Source organism: Canis aureus, chromosome 4 (genome assembly GCF_053574225.1).
Source record: "Canis aureus isolate CA01 chromosome 4, VMU_Caureus_v.1.0, whole genome shotgun sequence".
In the NCBI taxonomy this organism is placed as follows: Eukaryota; Metazoa; Chordata; class Mammalia; order Carnivora; family Canidae; genus Canis; species Canis aureus.
In genome coordinates this window covers 36,113,324-36,121,679 of record NC_135614.1, presented here as the reverse complement: position 1 = coordinate 36,121,679, position 8,356 = coordinate 36,113,324, and the positions used below count along the sequence as shown (strand labels likewise).

Sequence of the window (8,356 nt, the reverse complement as noted above, 5' to 3'; positions counted from 1 at the left end):
CATGAGTTGAAGCCTATGTTGGGCTCCACACTGGTCTTGGAACCTACTTAAAAAATGATAATAATAAAATAAAAGGAAAGGAAAGAAATAGGAGCACCTGGGTGGCTCAGTGGTTGAGCATCTGCCTTTGGCTCAAGTCATGATCCCGGGGTCCAGGAATGGAGTCCTACATCGGGTTCCCCACAGAGAGCCTGCTTCTCCCTCTCTCTCTCTCTCTCTCTCTCTCTGTCTCTCATGAGTAAATAAAATCTTAAAAAGAGAGAAAGAAATAGAAGATTCCTGGAAAGAAGGAGATGTGGGGAAACCTGCATCGTAAGCTCAGCATCTGGAAGCCTTCTCACACGTTCTCCTGAGGCTCCACTATATGATGGTAGAGAGGGAACTGTCACCACCACACTGTCATCTGCCCTGGAAGTGAAATGTCTGAAACTAAATCACCTTGGCATCCTGACTTGGGTGAGCTGCAGTCACAGGCAGATTGGCTTTCAGAGCAGGTGACAGCCCAGTGGCCTGTCTCCTATCACTGGAGGCAGGCAGTCAGCTAACACCGCCTCACTGCTGGGATGGATCCTACTCCCAGCGTGGCACCCCACGGCCGCCTGCCTGGGAGATGAGCCCAAGCCGATCTTCACTGACATTAAATAGCCTTGTTCTGCTCCCACTGTTTCCATCTCAAGGATATCAATCCCAAGCCTGCCCGTGGCTATCAGACTTCTTTTTCAACATTTCCGTATCCATTTTCCAAACTTAGAAAGAGGCACAAAGCTCCAAGACGACTACTTTTATTTATTTATCTGACAGAGAGAGGGAGTGCGTGTATGGCTACAAGCTGGAAGGAGGGGCAGAGGGAGAAGGAGAGGGAGAAGCAGGAGCTGGGCAAAGTAGGGAGCCCAATGTGGGGCTCGATCCCAGGACCCTGGGATCATGACCTGAGCTGAAGTCAGATGCTTAACCAACTGAGCCACCCAGTGCCCCTGTATCTACTTTTTAGATTTTTTTTTAAAGATTTTATTTATTTGAGATAGAGTCTGTGAGAGAGAGCATAAGCAGGGGAAGAGGCAGGTGAAGAGGGAGAGGAAGACTTCCGCTGAGCAAGCCCAATGTGGGGCTCTATCCCAAGACCCTGAGATCATGACCTGAGCCGACAGTTCACTGGCAGAGCCACCCAGGTGCCCCTTAATTTAGAATTTATAGAAACAAGGAATGGAGAATGATTGACTTACGTGGGGGGGCGGTGTGTATGACTCACTGGGTTCCACAAAGTGGAGAGGGAGAAGGACTTTCCAGGTTGAGGGGGCTGCATGAGTCCAGTGGAGGCCTAAGCCCATTGGCTGGTCTGGTACAGCTGGAGGGGAGATGCATTGCCTACAGGGTGGAGGGGAAGTGGTAACAACTATAAACACCAAAGCCCATCCCAGTGGATGTGAAGTATCCCATAGATAGTGGGGAGTCTTTTTTAAAAGAGGAAACTGGTTTGCTGAATTTATGCTTTAAATCATTTTGGTAGCTGTGCAAGGGTGAAGTAATTTTTTAAAATAGATTTTTTAATAATAGTTTGAGGTTCACAGAAAAATTGAGCATATAATACAGAGAATTCCTATATTCCCTCCCCTTCCCATAGTTTATTATTTTTGTCTTGAATTAGTGTGGTATATTTGCTACAGTCAAAGAAGCAAGACTATGCATTAACTCAAGTCCATAGTTTATATTAGGCTTCACTCTTGTCTTGTACACTTCTTTTTTTTTAAGATTTTTTTTATTCATGAGAGACACAGAGAGGCAGAGACACAGGCAGAGGGAGAGGCAGGCTCCCTGCAGGGGGCTCGATGTGGGACTCGATCCCAGGACCCCAGGACCACGCCCTAAGCCAAAGGTAGACGCTAAACCGCTGAGCCCCCCTGGGGGCCCCTGTCTTGTACACTTCCATGGGTTTTGACAAATATGTAATATGTACCCACAATTATAGTATTAGAATCATTTCAAATCCCCTAAAAGTTCCCCCGCATTCCACTCCTATTATTCCCAGTTGCGCCCTGTAAGCCCTTGGCAACCACCTACTGCGACACTGTTGCCTTTTCCAGGACACCATATGGTACGTGGCCTTTCCAGACTGGCTCCTTTCTCTTAGTCATATGTATTTAAGGTTCTTCTGTGTCTTTATGTGCCTTAATAGAGCAGTTCTTTCAGTAAGCCTTTAAAAAGTCTTTTCCTTTGATAAATATTTACTGTACTTCTGTATCAGTACTGATAGAAATATAATACGGGTCACAAACTTGCTTTTTCTAGTAGCCACTTTAAAAAGGCTAAAAAGAGGGATCCCTGGGTGGCTCAGTGGTTGAGCATCTGCCTTTGGCTCAGGTCGTAATCCCTGGGTCCTGGGATCAAGTCCTGCATCGCGCTCCTGCAGGGAGTCTACTTCTCCCTCTGCCTGTGTCTCTGTTTCTGTGTCTCTCATGAATAAATAAAATCTTAAAAAGCCTAAAAAGCAGAGCAGATGAAATTAATTTTAATAACACATTCTACTTAATATATTCAAAATACTGTCATTTCAGCATTTAATCAGTGTAAAAAGTATTGAGATATTTTATACATATATCTTTTGTACTCATCCTTTTATTTTTTTTATTTTTAAAGATTTTATTTATTTATTTATGATAGACAGAGAGAGAGAGAGGGGCAGAGACACAGGCGGAAGGAGAAGCAGGCTCCATGCAGGGAGCCCAACATAGGACTCGATCCCAGAGTCGTGCCCTGGGCCAAAGGCAGGTGCCATCCAGGATCGTGCCCTGGGCCAAAGGCAGGTGCCATCCAGGGATCCCCTGCTCAGCCTTTTAGTATAAAATTCAGTGTGTTCTATTTTTTTCAGCACGTCCCCACTTGGACGGGCCACATTTCCAGCGCTTAGCAGACACACGCAGCAGGACACAGCGGCACTGTGCTGGGTGCTGAAGACAGAGCAGGGGACAAAAGGACAACGTCTCTGTCCTCACATAGTTGACAGTCTAGTCAATGATACAGAAGTAAACACACCATTTTGGAGAGCGAGGTGCCCGTCAGTGGTATCATAGGCTGGGAAGCTGACTTAGTTTGCCGGGGCAGTCAGGGAAGCTTTTCCGAGGCTGGGAACCGAGGAGGAGGCATTAACCATCAATTATCTATTGCCACAATAATGTAGTATAACGAACCACTCCAAAATGCACAGGCTTAGCGTAATAACTATTCATCATCACTCCCGAGTCTAAAGTCACCTGGGCAGCTCGTCTGGCCCCAGGTGGGCTCGCACACGCGTCTGTGGGCAGCAGCGGGTCAGGTAGGTGGCGATGCCAATCCTGGCTTGGCTTGAGTGTCTGAGGCCTGCTGGCTGGACTGGCATAGGATGACCTCAGCTCTTTTCCATGTGGCTTCTCAGGCTCCAGCAGGCTAGCCCAGGCCTGTTCTTACGGTAGAGGCGGGGACCCAAGAGAGAATGTGCAAGCATTCAAGGTTTCCCGAGACTCCAGCTCAGAACTGTGTCACTTGGGCACGTTCCTCGGGCCACGCCAAGCTACCAGGCCAGCCCAGATCCCGCGAGGAGCTGTGAAGTCCCATTACAAAAGGTGTGCACTCGGGGGGGATGGAAAACTTAGGCGATTTCTGTCTTCCATCCTCCGTATTACTTAAAAGGCTTTCAATTCCACCAGGAAGTTATATGTAAAAAAGAATATTCTAAATTTGTATGTGACCAATAAAATATCCTCAAAATATATAAACACGAAAATAGAACTACAGGAAGAAATGGACACGCTCGCTCCTGACGGCGGCTGGTTTCAGGGGACCTTTTGCCATTATTGACAGGTCCAGCACACACACACAGTTAGTGAGGACATAGAAGGGCCGAGCACATTCCCGAGGAATCCAGCGGACACATACAGCAGACGTTGTGTGTGAGGCTCCATTCTAGGTGTGCTGGGCATCTGGCAGTGAACAAGTCAACAATCCCTGTCCTCCTAGAGTTTATAGGCTGGTGGAAGGAAACAAATGATAAGCCAGTTAATAGGTAAGACAACTGTGAAGACTACCATCAAGAAAAACAAAGGGGGTGGATCCCTGGGTGGCGCAGCGGTTTGGCGCCTGCCTTTGGCCCAGGGCGCGATCCTGGAGACCGGGGATCGAATCCCACGTTGGGCTTCCGGTGCATGGAGCCTGCTTCTCCCTCTGCCTATGTCTCTGCCTCTCTCTCTCTCTCTGTGTCACTATCATAAATAAATAAATTAAAAAAAAAAAAAAAAGAAAAACAAAGGGGGAAGGGGAGATGAATGCTAGGCTGGCGGGGAGAGGGACTTAATTTAAACGGCACAGTCAGGGTAGATACTACCCAAGAGACACCTGAGGCCTAAAAGCAGTGAGTCAGGTAGGTGCTTATCTCCAGGACTAGAGGAGGGAACAGCAGCACAGAGGCCCTGAGGAGGAGCTGGTTTGGCAGGTTCTAGCAGTAGGCAGAGGCAGGCCTGGTAAGGTGTGCGCCCTGCCAGGAGTGCTCAGGGGCCCAATCACCTGTGGCTTCATAGTTCACAAGACCATTTTGGATTTTAGTCTTGGTGATGGGAAGCTCCAGGAGGGCTTTTGTTGGGGGTGGGGTGGGTAGGAAGGACATCGGGAGCATTAGGGGTGAGAAGATGGCTGTTTGAAGACAATGGTCAGGTCGCCAGACCTTCAGAGGTTGCTGGGTATCAATCCTCGTCAGGCAACGCGTTCCCAGGGACCTTTCCTTGCTTTGCCTTTCAACTACCTAGACAGCAGTTTATTCCCCAAAGGATGTCACCATCTCAGGAGAAACATATTCCAATTATTCTGGAAAACAAGATAATTGTGACTACAGTAGTGTTCATTTTCTCAATTCTCAGAATGAAAACCGATCCAAGGTGAGAACAAAGGGTAGCTGCAGGTAGCACTCCTCTCCCCCTTGGGAAAACCTAGTCAACTATTTATGGAGCTACAGGTTACTGAAACTATTGTCAGTTCCAAGTCACTTGCAAGATACAATCTTACAACAAAGACAAAGGTAAATGGGGGAGCATTTAAGCAAATACTTACTGAGCACCTACTATGTGCTGATTTAGCAGGACAAAGATCCTTCCCCTCATTGGGAAGATAAACATGTAACATAAACACAAAAATATGTGAGTAGTGAGCATTAGGACTGGGGTGTTACAATTCGAAATGGCCTGCTTGGGAGGGGAGACTACTTGAAAAGTCCTTTCTACCTCCTATGGGCAGAACAAAGAGAAGGGTTGGGGAGTGTCAGGGAGGTAGGGGTAGGGCCTGGCCCTTACACAACCACTATAACATGCAAGGGTGCGATTTGTAATTTATAATTTCATTCGCCGTCCTAAGACAAGGAAACATTTCCTGTAACCAGTGTGATCATCTCTGACTTCTGGTTCTCTGAAGTGAATCGTGTAAATTGTGATACATTTTACTACGCACTATCAGAAAAAGTTTATAGGGCTCTATTTAGCAACTCCAGTTCTGACAGTTCCCATGCCTGGGCTAGAACAGAGACCCAACAATGGCAGAACAGATTGTTCTATTAGTTTTCTTTGCAGGATTTTCTTTTTTCAGCCGAAACAAAGTATGAGTCCACCTGAGTGGCCCTGCCTGAAGAAGGCCCAGGGTTTGAATTTCCTCCAGGAGGGGCCTTAGAATAGGCAGTCTTTATTTTTTTATTTTAAATATTTTATTTCTTTATTCATGGGAGACACAGAGAGAGGGAGGCAGAGACACAGGAGGAGGGAGAAGCAGGCTCCATGCATGGAGCCCGACGTGGGACTCCATCCCGGGTCTCCAGGATCAGGCCCTGGGCCTAAGGCAGATGCTCCACTGCTGAGCTCCCCGGGCGTCCCAAATAGGCAGTCTTTAGTGTGAGATGCAGGAGAGCAGAGAGCCCTAGCACAGTTCCGTTCAGAATAGACTACGCTTCCACAGACTAAACACACACATATCATTTTGTATTAGATTCAACAGTGTCGTAAGTAGTAATGGGTATCCCACGACCGGTGCGAAAAGATTTGATTTCCTCATTAGCTACCAAGGGAGTAGCAAATGCCAACCTCTCAATTTCCTCACTTGTAAAACAGGGATAACAGGCAGGGATGCAAATGAAAAGCCTGGCATCATACCTGTTGTATAATAGGTTCTCTCTCTCCCTTCCCCCATCTTAACAAAGATCGGAGATTAGGCATATCTATAGGCATCCTTTAAAAACTAGGGCTTCTCGATCCTTAATGTGTAGACCAGTTCCCTGGGGCATCCTGTTGAAAGTGCAGATTCTTTTTTTTTTTTTTAAGATTTTATTTATTCAGTTATGATAGACACAAAGAGGGGCGGGGGGCAGAGACACAGGCAGAGGGAGAAGCAGGCTCCATGCCGGGAACCCGACGTGGGACTTGACGTGGGACTTGACCCTGGGGCTGCAGAATCATACCCTGGGCCAAAGACAGGCGCTAAACTGCTGAGCCACCCAGGGATCCCCAAAAGTGCAGATTCTGCTTCAGTGGAGTTGGGGCCCGGGGTTCTGTATTCCCGACAAGCTTCCAGGGTAATGACATGCTGCTGAGCTGGGATCACTCTTTGAGTAGCAAGAATTTAACACAATGCAAATTCCAAAAACACAGTTACTGCACAAAAAGCCCCTCAGTGGGCTCCATGGTTTGTCTCTTTCTATAAAAAAATTAACTCTTCTACTGAACGCCTCATGTGGAGTCACTTCCCCAACCAAGTAACCAGGCCAGGTTATAAAGAATACATCTTTTGGCGCAGGAGGGTTCACAGCACTACTTCTGCGGGAAGATCTTGCAATGGTCTCTCCACCGCTTCTGGCTTTTTGATCTTAGCCTTTTCCTCTGATGATAATTACCCTTTAATTAGCACCCACCACTCTGTCATCTGAGTAATTATAGTAAGTGCAGCTTGCACCTCTGCTGGCAATCTCTAAACGAAAAAATGATAAAATAAGATCCTGTATGCTGATGTTTTTTAAAAAGGCCCAAACTGACCCAAATACAAGTTCCTGCACACACTGCCCAACACAGACCTGCTATAACTTCCAGTCCTGTAAGCCATCGAGAGTTGGTTTATTTTGAAACAACCAGGACAAAGTACGGTCATGATATTTTGGAAAACTGTAGATGTCAGAATACAAATTTTGCCAGCTGCTGCAGCAGCAGCAGCAGTGCAAAAGCAAAAACAATTCAGGCATTATAAACTCCACCTTAAATTCCTAGTGGGAAGGGCCGCAGGATCTCAGAAATTACTTTTTTTTTCTTTATTCGGAGTTTCCCCGAATCTATTGGAGGAATCCGGTTAACTCAAAGCAGATTACCCACATTGGAGGGAGAAGGGGCAGGGTTTTCACTAGAAGCAATTAGTTTTCTAATTTCCCAGGTGCACTCTTCCATTCACCACCCACCCAACAGCAGGGCCGTCCAGGCCCGATGAATCATGAGCCTCTCTCAGCACGAACTGCCTGTACTACTTTCTAGAACGCTGTTTTCCCCACTGCAGTCTTAAAAAAAAAGAAAAAAAAAAGACAGAAATCCTCCCTAAATTTCCAATTTCTGCATCGGGGATACATTGACACGGAAAAAAAAAAAGAGCCCAAGAGCACGGAGGAGGAGCGCCCGGTGTAAGGGACATCCGAGGGGCTGGGGCAGCGGGCCGCGCAGGGATGGGAGGCGCGCCGCTGGCCTGCCTTGCCCCCTCGCCCCGCACCTGCAGGAGCCCTTTGCAAGTGCATCTCGGACTCCAAACGATCTTACAAAGCTGGCAAAACTTTTTTTTTTTCGTTCTTACGTAACCGCATCACCGTTATCACACCGCGCAAGGTCAACGGTGGTTCGTGTCGCCGGGGTCAGAGCCGGGGCGGCCCGGGCCGCAGCGGGAGCATCTCCCGGCCGGGGTGACGTCATCCGCGGTCCCCGCCGTCGGGCCGCCGCCCGCCCGGCTCCCGAGCTCCCCGCTCCCGGGCAGGCCTGGCGCAGCTGCACCGCCCGCCGTCCCCAGGCTCCGGCGGGTCCCTGGGGGGGAAGCGATTGACACAGCTGCCTGCGCCGCGCCCCCGGGGCCTCTCCCGCAGCACCTGCGTCTGTCCGCGGGGGGCCGGGCGCTGCAAGGGGGCTGCGAGCCGCCTCCCGGGCCGCCGCCGCCGCCGCCGCCACCGCCGCCGCCACCGCCGCCGCCCGCGCCTCCCGCCGCCCGCTCCCGCGCCCCGCGCCCCGCGCGCGCGCGCGCGGCGGCCTCGCGAACGCGGACTACAACTCCCGTCGGGCCCCGCGGCCGGGCCAATGGCGGGCGCCGGCGCATGCGGGGAGCGGCGCCT

The 8,356-nt window shown here is 49.3% G+C and overlaps 1 long non-coding RNA gene across 1 annotated transcript; it reads right to left on the bottom strand.

Moving 5' to 3' along the window:
- Positions 1-1,523: 1,523 nt before the first annotated feature.
- LOC144312499 (uncharacterized) lies at positions 1,524-8,105 on the bottom strand. Its single transcript, XR_013377997.1, has 2 exons — positions 7,831-8,105; positions 1,524-4,000 (listed from the first exon to the last, which is right to left on the bottom strand). It is a non-coding gene; the product is annotated as an uncharacterized LOC144312499 (long non-coding RNA).
- Between the last annotated feature and the right edge of the window lie 251 nt (positions 8,106-8,356).